This window comes from Leptonychotes weddellii, chromosome 9 (genome assembly GCF_054177405.1).
Source record: "Leptonychotes weddellii isolate Sample4059 chromosome 9, ASM5417740v2, whole genome shotgun sequence".
Taxonomy (NCBI): domain Eukaryota; kingdom Metazoa; phylum Chordata; class Mammalia; order Carnivora; family Phocidae; genus Leptonychotes; species Leptonychotes weddellii.
Genome location: NC_138377.1, coordinates 42,858,512 through 42,880,356, shown reverse-complemented (window position 1 = coordinate 42,880,356; position 21,845 = coordinate 42,858,512). Strand labels below are relative to the sequence as shown.

Sequence of the window (21,845 nt, the reverse complement as noted above, 5' to 3'; positions counted from 1 at the left end):
GGAAGATGCAAAGCAGAACTTGTGGGAAGAGACAAAAGGAAATAAAGATTGGTGGAGGTGGCTGTGTCTCCTGAGAGTTTAGACCCCACGGAAGGCTTTAAATCTCTAAGGTTTCCTGTCCATAATCCAATACTCCCCTGTAGCTAATGATTTTTGACGGTTTTTCACATATTGTTTCCCACAAAGAGAGGGAACATTGCTCTTAACAATAAACACCATGTTATATCAAAAAAAGACCTGTAAAAATGGCAAGTGGGTGAATGTAGAACTTACCAGCTCACTTGTTAATTATCCCTGGAGAGGTAAAGTGTGGGTGAGCTGAATAAAGCTTTTCAGAACTAAATTTCAAATGGCTGATAGATCTCCACAGACTCTGTCAACATGTAAGTAGTATAATATTTTCATTTATCATAACTTAATGGAATTTTAAGAAAATGTTTTTAAAAGTATGCAGCATGATCTACTGAACATAAAATACAGGATCCTTTTTTCCCATTAACTAAGTTAGAGCTCTTTCATTTAGAGAACCTTAATAAGGTATTCTAATTTGGCATTAAATGACACAATAAACTATTGTATAATTTTCCTTCTCCCCCTAAAGATACTGAAATCTAAGATGTAACAAATTGTTGGTAATTGTCATCAGTTAATTGTTATATGAGGCTCTACAAATGAAATTTATGTGGGATTTACCCCCATATACTTTAAGAAAAAATACATAGGTTCAAATATTAAATTAGTAGAAAGACTGATTTTTGGATTCTGTGACCAGGGACTCTGGAATTCCTAACTAATCTTGTTCAATTTTGATATGTAAAATCACAGTTAATCTCTATTTTTATTCCTTTTTCTGTTTGCTTTGTTTTTCTTTTTGAAAATTAAACCTTTAAATGAGTCCAGATTTCTCCCTACAAACTTGGATTGAATGCAGTATATAAATATCTTATATAGTATCTCATTGAAGGATGATTACTATACTTAATATTTCTCTTGATTAATTGCTCTTTGTCACTGTTATTTCATATTAACTAAATATAAATGATTGCATATTATTTTTATTACATTTATTATATTTATAGAAAACAGTACAATTTGTATTAGGAACTTTTACAAACTTTAATAAAATGCATTTTAAATATACTATATGTTTCACTTCTTTGTGAAAATTCCAAACAGAAAGAAGTGTCAATGAAAACTAAATTCAATCTGTGTAAATTTCCTTTGTTATTTATTCATTTATTTATTTATTTGAGAGAGAGAGAGAGAGAGAAAGAGCACAAGCGGGAAGGGCAGAGGGAGAGAGAATCTGCAGCGGACTCCAAGCTGGGTGCAGAGCCTGACATGAGGCTTGATCTCACAACCGTGAGATCAGGACCTGAGCCGAAACCAGAAGTTGGTCACTCAACCGACTGTGCCACCCAAGCGTCCCTTCTTTGTCACTTAAGAAAAATTAATGATTGAGCCAGTTCATTCATTTATCACATTTGAAGTCCAGCACTCTTTTTTTTTCCATAATGAGAAAGAAATGCCCATTTTTCTTAGCTAAACAATTTTTGCATAGAGCTTTCTTTTTTTAATTATTATTAAAACAGAAATGGTAGACTCTCGGGCATGGCAAGCATATTGTTGGTCTGCTTATAGCTACCTGTGTGTGTTCCCTGGTTTCAGTAGTATTTGAGCACAGCAGTCCCCTCTTAATAGAAGTGAGGAAGAGTGGAGATCTCTTAAAGCCATGGTGGGAACAATGTGCACCTCTGCATGGAATGAATGCCTCCCAGCATCCAGCACATAACATGGCAGAGGGCTGGGAAGCCCAGACCCACTTGCTGCTCTGGTCCAGCCAGTCTTCTCCAGGAGGAACCATATCAAAGGCAGGTCAAGAGTAGGGGCAAATCATATGGTGAAGAGCAGCACGGTCTCCATTCCCTGCTGGAGCTCGTTCCTTCTTACTCTTTGCTGCTTTTAATTCCATATTAACAGAGGCTGCACCAGTGGCCACATGGGCTGGAGGTGGCAGGAGAGAAGGGATGTGATGAAGGATCATATCTACTCTGCCCAGGGAATGTATCACTGTGGCCCCAGCTTGAAAAATGGAGATGTACTCTGCATTTCCTACATTCAGTACCTAATGTAGTATCAGGCACACATCTTGTGTTATCCCAGAAGTCAGTGCTAGCAGATGGCACTAGCTTCCAGATTAATAAACATTACCATCTCCTTAGACATCAATTCAGATAACTCAGTGTTTCTAAACTTGAAGGTTCTAGGTGGCCAAGAGACCTCCTTTTAGTGGGTGATTTTTCTTTGAGAATTTTATTGTCTCTTGAACACATACAAAGATGAAATATTTCCAAGTGTAGGTCACTGGCAGCTACAGTTAACGTATGTTGGAAAAATGAAAGAGCAGACACTTACTTAGTTAAGGTCATTTGAATACAAAGAGCCTGAGATGAGTATCGACCGTAAATTCTCTCACCTATTCATGTTATGCTCATGTCTCATTTACAGGGTCTATTCCTGAATTCTAATAGTCACCTTTTACAGCAGTTTCATTGATTGTCTCTCATTTGTTTTCCAGAATGTGTGTTTTCTTCAAAAATACCTCATAAATCACTTTTACCCATTCTCCCATTTGGGCAGGATATGTGTGGCACAATTTGTTCTCAGTCCAAATGATATAAAATTAGCTGTGAGCCTCTGCTCAAGTTTCTATTTTTATATATCTCTCCTAAATTTCGTAAAGAATACCTCGTATGAACACAGCTCAGATTTCTGTTGTTAGCAAGATGCATGCAGTATCTTAAACTTTTTTTTTTGTTTTTAGAACTATTTTTAGTTTATCTAATTTTAATAAACCTTGCATTTCATCAGGGTGAACCAGAATTTCTGTAGAATCACATCATCTCACAAAGGAGCATCTAACAAATCCTTAAACTGTTCTTTTACTTCTTAGGAATGACAATTATCTTGAACATGGACTGCCATCAAAGGCTGATGCTGCAAGGGGAAGCCCACTGATTCGCTGGCAGACTGTAGTCCTCTGTGAAGAGGAGCAGGTCTTTTGTTCGGGAGTTTGGATTTCAATTTATGCAGGGAGTTGCTAATCTGCCAATATCTGTTCTATAGACTTTGTGTACATATAAACAGGGTCTCCTCTCTGGTCTGACTGCAAGAACTCTCCATCTCTCCTGTCTAGGATCAGGATGGGCTCTTCCCATGGACAGTGGCTGCTGGGCCCATGCTACCTGTCTCCTTCTCTTTCTCCATCCTCTCTCTCCATCCCAACTGCTGCTTCCCAAAGGCCTAGACCAACTGTGCCTTGAGGCTCAGAATGATGAGGCAGGAGCCTACAAAGCATTTGAATAGACGGGCAAAATACCCTTAAACTTGCCAGAACCCCAGGGGTCTGATCTCAGCTCCTGTGTCCTTTGCAAGAAGGAGAAGCAAAGCCCCAGATAATAACTTGAGTTTTGAGATGGAACTTGCAATAAATGTGCATAAACCAACAATATTACCGATGATGCTTCTGGTTTCTAGGACTATTAGCACATCATTACGATTCACTTGTATAATTCCTATGAGAACTGGAGAGATCCAACAAAGGAAAAACAGAAAACACGGCTCTGTTTTCATATGACTTCCTTCATGGAGAAGAGATTTTCTAATTTCACTGAAGACTACCAAGAGCTGTCAACGCATTACAGATCCCATTACTCCTGAGCTCAGTTTATATCTCCCAGCCTATTTCCTATGTCTCAGTGGCATTTTCCCTTCAGAAAGGGAAATTATAATCCGATTATAACATTTTCCCCAGTAGTGGTAAAGTGTTTCCTTCAGTTTCTGTCAACCGTATTTCAAGATGGAGAGCACAACCAGTATTTTGCCAGCCTGTTTGAAAGATGTAAGAGCAGTAGACAGATCACTCGGATAACACATAACATACTTCAAGAAGCAATATAATGGCTGCAAATGGTTCTACACCTACTTACCTCAAAAATATGAATAACTTCTATGAGACAGAAATGTCATTCAGAGGAAGCCAAGACAAAGTAATGGTGTATTTCGTAGTAAATTTTGAATATACTACATTCATGAAATATAGTATTGAATTCTGGTGATACTGTAAAAAAAAAAAATCCAGGTTAAGATGGAAGAATCTTTTTACTAAAGAAAGAATCTTATCTTTGGGAGATGTGCTTTCAGGTAGAATATTGTTTGATTGCACTGTATTTTATAGAAGACGATATTTTACATTTTGAAAGATTAATGTCATTGGATCTTCATGGTATGTAAGAAAAAGTAATAAGTGAATGGAATGGGCATTACTTATACTCCCAAATATGACACCCTAAATCTCACATTAGGCCACACCAAGCAGAACCAACAAGTTACAGATCTATCTAATTTCAGCTTCATACCACATTGGGCACCATTTCCTACAACTGCGGTGTTAACGTATTTTATGTTATGTATTAATCAGTGACATTCTTATGTGTCAGGCAGCCAGCTGTACCCAGCAGGTTCCCACAGCCTAGCAGATGGTCCACCATTGAAACACACTGCAACACCTGTTCTTTAGGGGACTTCTAACCCAGGCCTTCTCCCTAAACTCAAGGGATTTTTTTTTCAACTTTGTGTGGAAGTCATTCTATGATCTTTTATTACACACACATACAAATTAATATTTCATGTATCTGTTGGCAGTTGGGGAGGTAGAGATGGAAGAGAATGTTTTTGAGCCCCCAGTGGAGTGAGAAAGTGCGTTTTGTGGCTTGTAAGCAGATGAAATGGAGGGCAGGCTCCCTGGAGCTGCCCTCTGCTCACTGCACCATCTGCTTTGCAGCTGGGACAATAGCAGGGCCTGCGTTAGACAAGTAACTTAGCCCTGTGGAGGGCCACCTTTAACCTAAAAAGCAACCAAATAGCCCCAGATGGTGGGTTAATGCCAATCCATAGCCTATTTAAGATGATCTGGGTAGCAAAATTGAGATAAAAGGATTTGATTTTTAAAAAACTTTTAAGGGACTAGGTCATTAAAAAAAGTTCTTAGAATTTCATTTTTTTAAGACACAGGTTTACATATTTAGCTAAATTAGCCCTAGTGACACAAATAAAGGAGCCAGTTATGGATCCCTGAACTATTTTGATCGTAAAGAACACTGGGAAGATCACTGGGAATTGTGGCAAAAGACATGCATAAAAGTCCTTTGGATAGTTCTCTCTAAATTTTAGAATCTATAAATGACTCTGTTTACTAAAAGTATAATTACAGTTAGCTATACCATAGCCAATCAGTATTTTTACATATTCAACTGTAACTCAGAATTCAGGTCTTACTGTTAGTTTGAATTAGGACAAAATGGTAACCTATAATTTAAAATAGAACGCAGCCAAGACATAGTAAACACCAAAACTCAAAGTTCTTCATTAAAAGGCAAATTAATGAAAACTGAATTAGGCCACGGGGCAGAAGGAATTCTAATTGAAAAATGCACTAAAGAAGGTCATTAGATTGACAAACAGGATGAATATCTGATTCTCAAAACCATAGCCAGTTTGACAACAATCACCACATCAAAAAGCTCTTGACTAGACATATAAAATGAAGGATGAAGGGCAAAGATGAAGGGCTGCCAGAATTGAGGACAAACGAAAATCTCAGTAAGTCATTATATGTGCATATTTCTTCCCAGAATAGTCTACAGCTGTTTACAGCTGCCTGAGGTAATTTTAAACAAATCTACTCTTGAGGACATTTTCTAAAACCTTTCTAGTGAATCTTGGGAGTAGTCTGGGAAGGACAACAGTGTTGACATGCAGCAGTTCTAACTGCAGCTTTGAGTTTCTAGAACTATGGTCTCCTGGCCAGCCCCCAGGTGGATCTACAAAGCTGGGATTATCTGGGGGCTGCTACTTGGTAGGCTCATTGTTTGGCGCTGGGGATCCAGGGCTAAATCAGATATGTAGTCTCTGATCTGATGAGATTGGGGTGAAAGTCAAGTTAGTAGAGATTAGGAGGAAAGAAACGGAACTAGAAGGATTGCCAGTCATTGTCATATCTCCCCACACCCTGTGCTTCAGGTTTGGGGTGAGGGAAGGGAGAGCAGGAAGGAGAAAAGAAGTAGAAATGAAGGAGTAAGGGAGGAAAGAATATAGATGCCAATAATAAGATATACACAACTCAGAAATAATAATGGCTAACCCATTTTGAAAACTTACAGTGCCTGCCATGCTATTTTTTTATATATACACCATAAATCTAATATATTTACATTTCACTATATATTACATATTTAATAACATATATCTAACCAATGTTTTTTAGGATGACAAACTCTAAAAACACTATGAGGAGTGACGTCCTGGTGTACTGATAAATGTTTAAGAACCAGCTCTCTAAAAAAAAAAAAAAGCCTGATTTATAGCATCTGTCATTTTCCATGTGTAAATACTCCGCCACCAAGGCCAATTTCAAGCAACAAATCTGATGTCACTGAACATAGGAGTTGGGTAGAAAGCTGCGGCAGCCACCATTATATGCTTTGGTGTCATACAGATACAACAGATACAAGTAACTTCAAAAACATAGATAATGGTAAAATGTAAAATAACTAGTAAGTGATAAGTTTTGAGTATTACCTTTGATTTAACATGACTCATTTATTAAATTATATAATTTAATTTTTAATAGGGACTGTGTTTCATAGTGACATGCAAAATTTCCGAAAATTTAACAACTGGCTTTTGCAAACAGACATAAACCCTCACACCACTGTTTGTGAAGTAAGTACTCTTATTATCCCTATTTTACATTAACAGGAAACTGAGGAACAGAGTTTAGTGAAAGTTTAGTGGTTTGCCTAAGGTTCCGTGATTTGTGAATGGCTGAGCTGGGATAGCAAATTTAGGCTCCAAAGTTTTCCGGCTCCTCTGATGGGGAAGTATAGACTTACAACAGTCCCCAGGGGCCCCAAATTCACCTCTATTTACATTCTAATTACTGGTTGTGGCAAAACTATTTTGTAGATCTTTAGTGGGGTGGATAATTTTAGGGACAAATGGATGATTCTCCAGCCTAGATGGGTAGAAGACTGGTTAGAGGGACACCCCAAGAAGCTAAAAAGGATTGCTTCTTCTCTCCTCTGCACCCCAGCATGAGGCTGTGTCTGAACTCAGGCTAATATGCAGAATCTTGTGGAATATTCTTTGGGGAGAATAGCAACAAAGTTACTCTTCTTAAATTTATAGAAGTCATTTCTGGCTAAGATGAATGAATTTATAGACTCATAATAGTCATTTAGGCTAAATCCATATTTTCTCTAGAATCCTCATAGACATTTCTGAGTCAGTCGTAATTCCAAATGAGAAAGACACAATATTTAGGGGAAGAGAGCGCCTGGGTGGCTCAGTTGGTTGAGCGACTGCCTTCGGCTCAGGTCATGATCCTGGAGTCCCTGGATCGAGTCCCGCATCGGGCTCCCTGCTCGGCAGGGAGTCTGCTTCTCCCTCTGACCCTCCCCCCTCTCATGTGCTCTCTCTCTCTGTCTCTCAAATAAATAAATAAAATCTTTAAAAAAAAAAATATTTAGGGGAAGAAAATGTTACCATTCAAGCAAAGAGTTTGTTATGAGAATTAATTAAATATTGCTGGTCATAACCATTACTAACACTACCCTGACAACAGTCAATTACTTTCTGGCATGAATTTTAGTGGTTCTCATTTTATGTATATGTTTTGAAATAATAATTATTATTCTGAGATTTAGAACAGAATTATATATGTCCTATAGAATATTGGGTAATTTTGAACAGAATATTAACATTAATCTTGATATTATATATAAGACTTTTCATTATTACTGCACATTTTAATGATCTGCAACTGATAAAAGCAGTGATACCATTAAATTGCTTTTTTTGTTATGACATTTTGTGATGAGCTAATTCATAACTTTAGGCTCATAAAAATGAATATTTCAGTGAATTAATTTTATATTTATAACCTATGATCCTGGACTGCATATTTATGAAACTCAGGCAAGTAAAAAAAAATCCATATTCATTTTTGACAAAAATCTAAATCACTTCAAAAACTATTTGAAGCAAATAAAGTACAAGAACATTAATTGCTTGGAGGCTAATTCATTTGGGTTATGAATTTATACATTTATGCGTCTCCTGTGGTCTCCATGGTAACAATAAAACAAGTTAACAGAAGAGGTTCTCTTAATCCCCATAAAAGAGGTTAAGGCCCTTTTACAACATATTCAAATTTAAGCCATCAAATCAAATTTATATTCAGTCAGCTTCAAATATTAAAAAGGTGATCAATACACTTGAATGTAATTTTCAACAACCAAGAACCCAATTACCAAATTCAGTGCTAGGCACAAGTGTCCTTCATGGCATAAGGCTAAAAACAATGTTTTAATCTATTGCAAATATCACTAAACTATGCATTAATACATTTGCTTAATGAACCCATAACCTTCCTAATTTTCTTGTCCAGTTTTTCAGTTTTCATTCTACTAATGAATACTGGCCACATCGATCATGAGTTCTCTGGCTGTCAGAGGTGGAGGCCAGGTCACGCTAGAGGCACTGGAAAATGGATTCAGAGGAGAGCTGGAAAGATGGCAGTAGAGTTCATTATGGCATTGGGCACTGCCCTCAGTGGAGTCAGGTAAAACTGAGCCTTTGCTTCAGCTACTGGATGTCCATTTTCCCTCTCTCATGCCTCTACCCAACCACTGTCTGCTCTAAAGCCTCTGAGAGCCATATAACATGTGAGGCCTCCCAGTGACAGATTTCACTAGAGTCTACTCTAAAGGTTCAAAAATTAGGCATGGTAGCAGGGCAAGGCTGTGGCTTGAAAATCCTGCAGTCCCAAACTCAAACTGCTTCTGCACAAGGTAGACGTGAGAGTTGCTGAAAGTAACCTTTTTCATAGGATAACTACCATGGACTTGGCAAGGTCTGCCACACGTTCAACAAAACCTTTCCTTTACCTCCGTCACAGGCCTATAAAACATTTCCCAGCCTCCCTTGCACATGACTCAAGTTACAGCCAATGGACGAGGGCCAAACCATGTAGACCATTTCCAGGCCTGTCCCACAAACTTCCTGTGTGATTCTCCACATCTCAGTTCCTGTTTGCCTGCTGGATGCAGAGGATTCAGCAGAGAAGTCTGAGATCCTAGCAGATGGTGGAGTCCTACACGGGAAGGAGACGGCTTCCCTGAGTGGCTACACTGAAGGTTGTCCCCCAACCCAGAATATCCTCATTAGACTTTACTCAAGAGCAAAAAATAAACTTCTATTGTGTTAAGCCACTGACATTTTGAGATTTGATTGTCGTAGCAGCTAGCTTTACTTACTCTAGAATATTGGGAAAGGGGAAGCAGTCTAATACAACAAGAAATTTTTTATCTTTGATGCTTTTGCCACGGCTGCCCCTGTTTGTTAAAACTACACTACTATTTTCAATGGATTTGGCTCCTGATGCGTATTGGGTAACTAAAAATAGCTATTTTAGTAGGAAGACAAAAGGCATTCCAGAGGCCAGAGAAAGGGAGAAAGGTACGAATATATAAAATGCCTGACTCTTACTGATTTACTGCATAACCATACACACACACAAATCATACAAGACATAAAAAAGCAGGCAGTAATCTCTTCCTAAACAATTAATAGAGTGGAATATTATCTAACAGCTACAGGAAATTAGGCTAAAATAATATTATGCAGGGTGATTACATTCTAAATGCATGGTATTTTAAATTGTAAAATTAGAAGAGAGATTTCTTTTGACTGAAGAAGTCTCTCAAAATTGCTGTAGGTAATCATGACCTCTTAAAAAAAGGAAAAAAGGAGCTTGTACCACTCATGAAAAATCAATTAATCAAGTAAGCGACAGTAAATAGCCATAAACCGCTAATTCCTAATTCTGCTTATTTCTTTAGCTTAAGGAAATAGTAATATTAAAAAGTTGTCAGTAAAATTTATAATCAGTGTGATAGCAATTTTTCCTCCCAAATTCCTACGATAATTGGATTCTTAAAAGTTTTATTAATTTATTTTGTTTTGTTTTTATAAAAGTTCCTCATTATATACATTCGCAACGTATTGGCACATTTAAAATGTACAGCCATAGGGGCGCCTGGGTGGCTCAGTTGGTTAAGCGACTGCCTTTGGCTCAGGTCATGATCCTGGAGTCCCGGGATCGAGTCCTGCATCAGGCTCCCTGCTCGGCAGGGAGCCTGCTTCTCCCTCTGACCCTCCCCCATCTCGTGCTCTCGCTCTCTGTCTCATTCTCTCTCTCAAATAAATAAATAAAATCTTTTAAAAAAATAAATAAATAAATAAAAATAAAAATAAAATGTACAGCCATAGCAGACATTTAAGTTTGACCAACATAAAGTTTGAATATTCTCTCCCTTCCCTATTTCAAAGGATAAGCTGATGGTTTTGAAAGCATCTTCTAAACTATAAAGCATTTTATGAATGTAATGTAAAATATCATCATTCAATCTAGATGATTTGAGGATAATATCGTAATTTAACAAGTAATAAAGACATATGAGACTCAAGCTTCCTTCTGTTGGCCTGCACTCCCACCTTCACATCCAAGAACATGAAGATTTGAAGATGCTCCTTCTTTGATTCAAATAACAGCTGTGTAGGTGTGGGATATCACCTTCACCCCGTCCCCCGCTCCCCCGGATCTTTTCTTTTTCCAAAGAAGAAAACATATAAAAGAAACACAAGGATAAAGACACTCAGTAAAACTTTACAATTAGAAGGAGGACCAGCCATAGCCCTGTGAAATTTCTACATGATCACTGCCCCATTTCAGATTGATGTAACAGTCACATATTGCCACAAAGCTTAACAGTAACCAATATTGTGTCTATAGTCTCTCCCTTTTCCCATTACAGTGTATATCTTTAAGACTGTTGTTAAGTGTTATTTAGGAAATTTTAAAAAATGCTTCTTTGATGCCTTATGTCAGCTAGAGGCTTTAGAACATGGTGTAGTTTTCTGAAGATAAACAGAATGGATTGCAAAATCTATTAATGACTGTGTCATTTGATTTCACTTTATTTTCTATATGTGGTCATCAACACCATTATAATATTATTCTTGTCAATTACGCTGTTGCAGGGAACTTAAAAATTTTTGGTTAGTGTGGGAATTCACTGTGCCTGGATAGACAAAATCTAACTCGTATATGCCACCCTGGATGGGACTAATTGAAAAGCAAAGGATGAGTGCCCCAAATGCTGGGCCTCCTTTGAAGTTTCTTGGCTGAAAGTGGTCAGATTCTTACTGCGGCTCAAGGTTCTCATCTAGGGAGTCAATGTTTAAGTTTTGAAGAAAAACAGGCACCTGTGGTGGTCATATACTTCAAGAACTTCTTGCCTCCTTGCCCTTATCACACGCTGCCCCATATATTATTGTACTGACCATTAAGGTTACACTTTCCTCCTTGCTTTGTGCTTGCACCTGGTGTGTTGATAAGACCCCAGTAAAAGTGGAGACAAAGCTTGTCTTGAGGCCTTTCACCAATAGAGTGTCTGGTACCCAGGCCTCTCCTTTCTCCTACTAAGGTGCCTGGAGTAATCTTTTCATTCGCCATCTCAGGGTTTGCTGGCCAAACCTGATAGGTTAGAGAAAGGTCTATAAAACAATGGAAAAATTGTCTTTCATTCATAAATTGCCTTTTCCTGGCATACAGGTATAATGGAAAGGAGGATCTGAGGGAATAGATTAAATGTGATGAATAGGAATTGGGTTCAAATGGTCACTAAATGGGAAAAGAGAGAAGAGGTTGGGCCTACCCACTTGTAAAGTCCTTAATAAACTTTTTATTTTGTAAGGTTTTTAAGGATTAAGCTCACAGCTATTCATGTGACATCTAAAATATTAGAAAATATCTAAAGTCAACACATGTCTAAAACTAATTATAGCATAGTTAATCCTTCCAAAAAGATTTAAATATTCTCCCCGTGCTGAGAGTCTGTTGTTAATCCCTCAGCCTCTGGAATCCAACAAACCTGGTTTGAATCTGACCTCCCCCAGCTGTTGTGAGGATGAAACAGCAAAATGTGTGGGCACCTCTTAGTTTGGTATACAGTAATCATTCAATAAATCTTTGTGGTTTGGGTATTATTGTGGTTGTTACTAAAATATAGCCAATAAGCCAAAATTGCTAATTGCAAGGCCATGGGGCTCTAGTGCAACATGTTAACCTATGAAGTCTATAGTGTGATGCTTTTTATGTTTTCCAAAACCTGTTTCCCACTGAATTTTTTTTTTTTTAATGTTTTCTCATTGTATATCAAAAAAAGCATCCTCTGCCACCTAGTGGCTCCTTACGACCAGTCAAGAAAAACATAAAAGACACCAAACAACCCCCCCACCCCAAAGCAAGCCAAAAACCTCACCATACTTATTTTAAACTAAGGAATCATGCTGTAGATTTTCAAAAGAAACAATATCTAATAGGAAAAAAACTGCTTAAATTTAAAATATTGAAATATTATTTTTTTCCCCAAAATATTTTATCAGTCAAATTGCATTTGAATATTTAATTCTAACAGCATTTCTGCAGAATGACTAGTAGCCCTTATGGCTTTTATGCCACATTTAAATTCCTTGGTTTCTTCATGGCATAGGTGGTACATAAACATAAGGATTTTATCTGCCATGCTTTTATTTTATTTTAAAGATTGTATTTATTTGAGAGAGAGAGAGGTAGCAAGAGAGAGCATGAGAGGGGGGAGAGGGAGAAGCAGGCTCCCTGCTGAGCAGGGAGCCCGACGTGGAGCTCAATCCCAGGGTCCTGAGAAGAAGGCAGATGCTTAACGGACTGAGCCACCCAGGCGCCCCTCTGCCATGCTTTTAAAATATAAATATCACAAATGCTGATTTAAAAAAAATGTGGGATGCTCAGGGACCTTCTATTTCTGTTTCTTAACTTGGGGGTAAGAAAATGTTTATTTTATTAATCTTTAAACTAAATATATATGTGTTATGTAAAAATGATAGTTCATTGGGCAAAAGAGGCAAAAAGGGTCATCTAGGCAGAGGGGACACTGGATGCAAAGGCCAGTTATGTGTAATACCAGGTTTTGGAAACCGCAAGTCATTCTACATATGTGGGCTACAAGGTTCAAGGTGAAAGGTATGGATAAAAAAGTGGGTGGGGCCTGATTCCCAAAGGCCTGGAATGTGAGGTATCTTGACTTTAACCTGTGGGATATTAGGAGCCATCATAGAACTTTACAGCAGAAAATATTGTAAGGATAAAAGCTACCACTAAATAATCACCTCCTATGTGCCAGACCCCTTTTGTTCTAAAATTATCTCAGTCTTTACAATAACCCTTGAAACTCTCCCCCCTCATTTTACCTACTAGAAAACCGACGCTCCTAGAAGTTAAGTCACTTCGTTGAGGTCACACAGCCAATAAGTGAAGGAGCCTGAATTCAGAGACGATCTATCTCTAAAGCATGACTCCATCCCAGTAAACTAGAAAGCCAATGCCATGCTTCCTGACATGGTCACATTTGTTTTAGGACATTACGTGGCATTCTCTTCTTTTGATTGACTTTTTGAGAATTAGGGAACATACTTTGGGGCTGGGGACTGTCTCTTCAAATGTTTTTGTCTAGCACTGTGCACAGTGAGTATTCACCTGCTTGCTGAATGATTCAACTCTGAGTCCAGAAAGGGTGGGTGGAAGACACTGAAGTGAAGCATTCTTAGATGGAACTGCATTTTCCTAAACGCTTGAGGAAGCATTTTGAACAATCTTCCTAGGTTTTCTAGTCTACCCTATATTAATAAATAACATGTATTGAGCATGGATTTTATATATTAGCTCATGTAAGCCTCACAATGACCCAAGAATGAGGCAAGAGAGATTATATCACTTGCCTAAGGTCTCAGGTTATTAACTGGTAGAGGCAGGATTCAAGGCCAGGGCATCTGACTTTAGAACCCTCACTCTTAAGTGTTTTGCTCTGCAGTCCCCACTGTGCTAGACTGCCTCTCAGTGAAGACTGCTGTACTCAGTATGATTTAGCAGGGTGGTCACCTCCTAGGATGACAGTGGAGATATGTGCAGCCTGCAAGCTGCACAGAGGGAACAAGAGATGTCCCTGGCCTGCCACTGTGCTCTAGGGCCTCCAGCCAAGGGCTGAGTGGGACTCAAATTCAGCCTGTGCTTTGTTGGCAAAGCCATGTGCCCTGGCTATTGTCCACACCAAATCAGGTCCCCTGCAGGGTTCCTTTGCCAGGACAAAAGTTTGCCTTTTCCTAATTAACATGAATGCACAATATAGGCAAGCAGCCCTGCATGGTGATCTGATTTGCTAGAGACAGCGAGGGTAGATGAAGGGGATAGTGAGTGTGCGAAAGAAATCACTAAGCTTCTAGGACAACTCCCAGGTCAAAGAGTCATAAAACATGATTCTCTGCTTCAGAGTTTGGCCAAGAAAGATCCAGGGCATTACCCAATCACTAAAGACTCTTTTAAGAGTCAAATCTTAAAATGAACTTAAAATTATCTGTTCATAACAGACTCATTTGTTCTAAGGAAAGCCTGCTTATTTGCAGGGGATGGGGGGAGAGGGGAGGGGGAAGACCAATTCTCAGGCAAGGTCATCTAAAAAAAAGTCACATATAGGAGACAAATCCTCCCCTTGCACTTCCCAGTTTCATTACTTGTCAAATCATTTCAACTATACCTACACAATTACAGCTTTGCCTTAAAAGTATTACAACATATTCTCTATAAATAACAAAGGAATTTGAAAACTGTAAAGTACATATATATGTGAGAGACTAGGATGGTCAGGGGATGATGGGAGGGATGCTGATGATGAGATGTTGATGATGATGAAGTTGAAGTCTGCTAAGATTTATTGAATTCTCATGATGCCGTGGGTCAAGCAATGTGCTGAGTAACTCATATGCATTATTTAATTTTTAAACAAATATTTTTGGAACACCTACTGTAGTAAGCCGGGCATACTTCTAAACACTAAGATAAGATGGCGAATGAGACACAGTCCTCATGGTAGTGACATACTAATGAAGGAAAGCCACAATAATCAAAATAGGCAAATATATAATATCAAGTAGTGGTAAATGCTAGAAATAGAAAAGTAAAGAAGGATTAAGGGATAAAAGGAATGGTCAGGGAAGGTCTTTGAGGAGGTAACAATTAAGTAGAGATCTGAATGAAGTGGGCAAATGATCCATGAAAACATAAGGGAAAAGTGTTCCAGGCAGAGGGACAGCAAGTGCAAAGGCCCTGAGGTAGGAGAGAGCTTAGCGTGTTTGAAGACTAAGGAGACCAGTGGATAAAGTGGACTGAGGAAGGGACACAGCAAGAAGAAACGAGATCAGTTGGTGGTGGTGCTAGTAGTAGTAGCAGCAATAGTGGTAGTAGCTAAGTCAGTTGCAGGTAGGTCAGGATCTGGTGGACCAGTTGAATTTCTAAGTCTGAAGATTTTGAGTTGGGAAATGACATGATCTGATAGAAAGGATTATTCTGTGGACATTAACTCATTTAATGCTTACAGCAAACCTATGAGGTGGATCTATCATTTCCACACAACAGATGAAGAAACAGAGGATTGGCCAGTATAAGTATGTAGTGCAATTAAAATTGGAATACTGGTCTGTCTGACTCCAGAACCAGGTTCTTAGCCACCAGACCTAAGCTATCATGACCATTAAAATGGAGCTGTTAGGTGTAGCGGCCAGCCTCCAAGATGTCCCCCAGGAATCCTTGCCTGTTTGTATCATACTCTCGTGTGGTCCTCTCCCACAATGAACAGGTCTGACCTTTAGGACCAACAGGATGTTGTGGAAGTGACCAACAGTGAGTTGCCTCTGAGGTTGGGTCATAAAAGACATCACTGCTTCTGCCTTGCTTTCTTGGATGGCTCACTCTGGAGGAAGCTGGTCATAAAAACCTCAAGTGGCTTATGGAGAGGGCTTCGTGGAAAGGTGCTGAAGCCTCCCACCAGCCAGCATCTCCCACATGTTAGCCACATGAAAGCCACTTTGGGAGTGTATCCTCCAGCACCATTTAAACCTTCAGATGAATGTCCCTCGATCAACATCTTCTAAGCAACCTCAGAAAGACTCTAAGCCAGAACCACCAGGAATTAAGTCATTCCTGAAGTCCTGACACACAGAAACTGTGAGAGAGGGTCGTAAGATCAAGCCCTGTGTTGAGTTCGATGCTTAGCCCGAAGTCTGCTTGAGATTCTCTCTCTCCCTCTCCTTCTGCCCCTCCCCACCCCTGCTGTGCACTCACACTTTCTCTCTCTCCCTCTCACTAAAATAAGTAAATAGAATTTAAACAAAACAAAACAAAAACCAAAAGCATATTGACTTGCTCCTTTTAATTTTTTAGAATGACTGCCCTAGTCTGCTTAGGCTGCTATAAGAAAATACCATAGCCTTGGTGGCTTAAACAACAGACATCTATTTCTCACAGTTTTGAAGGATGGAGAGTGTAAGATCAAGTTGTAGAAACTTTTGGTTCTTGGTGAGGACCCTCTTCCTCATTTACAGATGCCTGCCTTCTTGCTGTGTCCTCACATGGCAGAGAAAACCAGCTCTGGTGTCTCTTCCTCTTCTTATAAAAGCACTCATCTCATCATCAGGATTCCATTCTCATGAACTTACCTAAACCAAATGATCCCCCAATGACCCTACCTCTTAATACCATTGCATGGGGGCTACAGCTTCAACATATGAACTTTGGAGAGATACAAGCACTTAGTCCATAACAAAAATTAAGAGGTCATTTTCTATAATTGCTGAATTTCAGAGAGATACTTAAGTGTAAGTGTGGTATATCAGTATACATATAAAACTTGATACTTAACCTACTATAATTAATGTAATAGGTAAATATAAGTTAGTATGCAATGTTGCTCTGTATTAACTGCCAATTCTCCTGGGCAGGGAAACAGTGACATCCGTGGTGTGCTCAGATAACCATCTCTGTCCAGGTCCAGTTCAAGCATTTCTTGTTGTCCTGACTCTATCATTTATGATCCTTTCTCTGCCCTCGGCCATCTGTGCAGGAAGAGCTGCTACTGTGTCAAAGATTTCAATGCTAAGTGAACACACTTCTCTTTCTTCTTTTGAAATTGACCAGACTTCAAAATTTAAGTCTGGTGTCTGTGGCTTTAGCTTTCCTTGTGCCTTATGAACATCTGCAATAATATATATCTTAAAGCTAATCTCGAGCTACAAATCCCCTCTAACTTGCCAAGTTATTATGTCAGTGATTATAATCCTTCAGATGGCCAAATCTTCACTTAATTCTAACTTAGGGTTTCACGTGATAGTATCCCTTTGAACATTTGGAATTTTCTCTAGTTTCATTTAGACATTTTATGCATGAATGAGGACATTATAAAATATTTAATATGCTTCTTTAAAGTTAAATTTTAAAGTCAACCTCATAAATTTAGAATGGTCCTCACTTTTGCCTTTCTGCATCTAGATGGGAAAGGAGAAGAATTAATCTTCCTAGTCTTGGCTTAGAGAGCTGTGAGACCATCTAAGGATGTTATCTCACAGTGTAGTTGTCAGAGAGTTTAGCTACGCTACTCTGTAATATTGCTGCTTGGGCATCTTTTGGGGTGGTGAGGCAGCCTACAGGGGCCTTGAGCTGACACTAGGCCTCCTGTGAGCGTATGCCCTAGATAATAGCTCACTGAGTCATAAGTAAACGTAAGTTCCTGATACGACTCCCTCAGTGGCCCTTGTGATAAACAATCCCCCACCCTCTTCCCAGGACTTCCACTATGTGCATTTGTGAAAAACCCAAACTCTCATTATACTTAATGATGAAAACTGAATGCTTTCCTCCTAAGAATAGTAACAAGACAGAGTTCTCTAGACTTGCCACTTCTGTTCAACATTGTACCAGAGGTCTAGCCAGCGAAATTAGATAGGAAAATTAAATAAAAGGCATCTAGATTGGAAAAAAAGAAGTAAAACCATCTCTACCTTTAGATCACATAATCTTATAAACAAAAAAAATCGTAAGAAATCCACTAAAAAGTATTAGAATTAATAAACATATCCAGCAAAATTGCATGATACAAGATAAATATAAATTCTATTGCATTTCTATACAGCTGCAATGAACAAATCAAAAATGAAATTAAGAAAACAAGTGCATTAATATTAGCACCAAAAAGAATAAATACTTGAGAATAAATTTAATAAAAGTGCAAAGTTTGTAATTTGAAAACTATAAAATTTTGTTGAAAAAAATTAAGACATAAATCAATGGAAAGACCTCCCATATTCATAGACTAGAAGGCTTAATATTGTTAAAAGGGCAATACTCCCCAAATTGATCTACAGATTTCATGTAGTTTCTTACAAAATTCAGCTTGCTTTTTTATAGAAATCAACAAACTGATTTAAAAATTTATATGGAAGGGCGCCTGGGTGGCTCAGTTGGTTAAGCGACTGCCTTCGGCTCAGGTCATGATCCTGGAGTCCCAGGATCGAGTCCCACATCGGGCTCCCTGCTCAGCGGGGGGTCTGCTTCTCCCTCTGACCCGCTTCCCTCTCATGCTGTCTCTCATTCTCTCTCTCAAATAAATAAATAAAATCTTAAAAAAAAAAAATTTATAGGGAAATTCAAGGGTCCCAGAATAGCTAAAACGATCTTAAAAAAGAACATAGTTGGAAGACTCACACTTCCTGATTTCAAAACTATAGTAATGAAGACAGGGTGGTAATGGCATCAAGGGAGACCTATAGATTAATAAAACAGAACTGAAAATTCAGGGGAAAAATAAAAAAACAACCTCATACATTTATGACCAACTGATTTCTGACAAAGTTGCCAAGACCATTCAATGGTGAAAGAATAGTCTTTCCTCCCTGCTCAGCGGGGAGTCTGTTTCTCCCTCTCCCTTTGTGATTTCTCTCACTCTTGCTCTCTCTCAAATAATCAAAAAAAAAAAAAAAAGAAAGAAAGAATAGTCTTTTCAACAAATGGTGTTGGGACAACTGGATATCCACATGCTCCAGAATGAAGTTAGATCTCTTATCCCACACCATATATAAAAATTAACTCAAAATGAATCAAAAATCTAAATGAATGAGCTAAAACTATAAAATCCTTTTTTTTTAAGAGAGGAAGAGAGAGAGGTGGGGGAGGAGCAGAGGGAGAGGAAGAGAGATAATCTAAAGCAGGCTCCATGTGGAGACTGACATGGAGCTCAATCCCACAACCTTGAGATCATGACCTGAGCTGCAATCAGAGTCTGACACTTAACCAACTGAGCCACCCAGGCGCCCCAAACTATAAAATTCTTATATGAAATCTAGGTAACCCTGGATTAGGCAATAGTTTCTTAGATATTGTATCATAAACACTTTCATTTCAAGGTGGGTGCCCATGAGATATGAGAACATTATGTCCCCACAAAAACTTGTGCATGAATGTTCATAGTAGCATTATTCCTAATAGCCAAAGAGAAAAACAAATCAAATGTTCATCAACTGATGAATGGAAACTAAATATGTTCTATTCATGCAATGGAATGTTCTTCAGCAATAAATAGAAATGAAGTACTGATACATGTTATAACACAGGTGAACTTTGAATACATTATGCTAAATGAAAGAAGTTAGTCACAAAAGACCCCATATTATATTATTGCATTTCTATGAACTATCCAGAGTGCCCAAAACCATAGAGGCAGAAAGGAGATTGGTGGTGGCTTAGAGCTGGGGAAAGGGGTAGTTGGGTGGAAATGGAGAATGATTGCTAATGAATATGGGGTTTCTGTTTGAGGTGATAAAATATTTTCTAAATTTGACTGTGCTGATGGTTGCACAACTCTGTGAATACACTAAAAACCATTAAATTGCACATTTTAAATGGCTGTGCTCTATGATACATGAATTATATATCAATAATGAGATTATTATTAAAAAAAGGGAAAAAAGAAACCCTTCAAGATTCCAGAAGGAAAAAGATGATGGCATATATCAGGGCTGTGACAGTGGGATGAAGAGATAGATTTGAGATGAGTTTAGTTGTTAAAATGAACAGGACTTGATGATTTGGTTGATTGGTTAGGAGGGTTAATTTGATTTTAGTAACTCAAATTTAAGAGTATTTCTTTGAGAGCTTTTGTGGTAAGCCATAGCAGTGAAGTTAGGTCATCAGTGGCTCCTCCCCCCAAGCCTAATGAAATAAACCAAAACAGTGCAAAACTAGCTCTCAGAGGAAGAGGAACTGCTCTAGCCTGGGATAAGTCCTCAGCTACATTGTAACAGTAAAGCTGCACCAGTTGTTAAAATATTGAAATACTTGGTCAGTAAATAGCTGCTGCCTGGAGCCCAATGGGAGGCTCCATCACCGGGCTTGATCCCAGGACCCTGAGATCATGACCTGAGCTGCATGCAGATGCTTGACTGAGCCACCCAGGCGCCCCCATGTATGTGTTTTTTTTAAGGAAGAGTTTATGTGCATAGAAAAAGTCTGAAAGCATACAAAAGAAAATGTTAATAGCAGTTGCCTACAGGGTGCAAATTCTCACAGGAGATGGGAAAAGATTTTAGAGGGTATTTCTTTTCACTTTACAGTCTTTGGTACTTTGCACATTTTAGTCATAAGTGCATTTTTTTGTAATATGAAAAATTCCCTTAAAATGAAATTTTAATAAATTATCTTGAATGACTTACAGCTTACAAAGAATACTCATTTTGAATTCTTAATCTCAGGAAACAAACTGAGGGTTGCTGGAGTGGTAGGGGGTGGGAGGGATGCGGTGGCTGTGTGATAGACATTGGGGAGGGTATGTGCTATGGTGAGTGCTGTGAATTGTGTAAGACTGATGAATCACAGACCTGTACCCCGAAACAAATAATACATTATATGTTTAAAAAAAAAAAAGAAGATAGTAGGAAGGGAAAATTGGAAGGACTATGGACTCTGAGAAACAAACTGAGGGTTTTAGAGGGGAGGGGGGTGGGGGGATGGGTTAGCCTAGTGGGTGATGGGTATTAAGGAGGGCATGTATTGAATGGAGCACTGGGTGTTATACACAAACAATGAATCATGGAACACTACATCAAAAACTAATGATGTACAGTATGGTGACTAACATAATAAAATAAGAAAAAAAAAAAGATTATTACCCTCCAAAAAAAAGAATACTCATTTTATCCTCTTATCAACCCTGTGGATATAAACAGCAGGTATTCTCTTTATATTACACATAAGAATATAGTTACATTCTTCCTTAATACAGCTCATACATTATAATAAAAGCATGGCATATCTATAATTATGGTTTTCCTCATTCATTCAACAAATATTTATTGAGCATTTATTATGTACTGTTCTAATAGTGGCTAGGCACTATACCTTAGAGATTATAGTAGTGAACAAAATAGAGAAGTTTTCCACTGTCATGAAACTTATATTCTTTTTTTTTTTTTAAGATTTTATTTATTTATTTGAGAGAGAGAATGAGGTAGAGAGAGCATGAGAGGGGGGAGGGTCAGAGGGAGAAGCAGACTCCCCGCTGAGCAGGGAGCCCGATACGGGACTCGATCCCAGGACTCCAGGATCATTTTTTTTTTTTTTTAAAGATTTTATTTATTTATTTGACAGAGAAAGACACAGCGAGAGAGGGAACACAAACGGGGAGTGGGAGAGGGAGAAGCAGACTCCCTGCCGAGCAGGGAGCCCGATGCGGGACTCGATCCCGGGACTCCAGGATCATGACCTGAGCCGAAGGCAGTCGCTTAACCAACTGAGCCACCCAGGC

General features: G+C 38.6%; 1 long non-coding RNA gene across 1 annotated transcript in view; it reads right to left on the bottom strand.

Annotated features, from left to right (window-relative positions):
* Window positions 1–2,331: 2,331 nt before the first annotated feature.
* Window positions 2,332–21,845, bottom strand: part of LOC115940182 (uncharacterized) — a 21,950-nt gene continuing 2,436 nt past the window's right edge. Inside the window, exon 3 of the long non-coding RNA XR_004074980.2 lies at window positions 2,332–4,120. This is a non-coding gene — a long non-coding RNA (uncharacterized LOC115940182). The remainder of the gene's footprint in view (window positions 4,121–21,845) is intronic.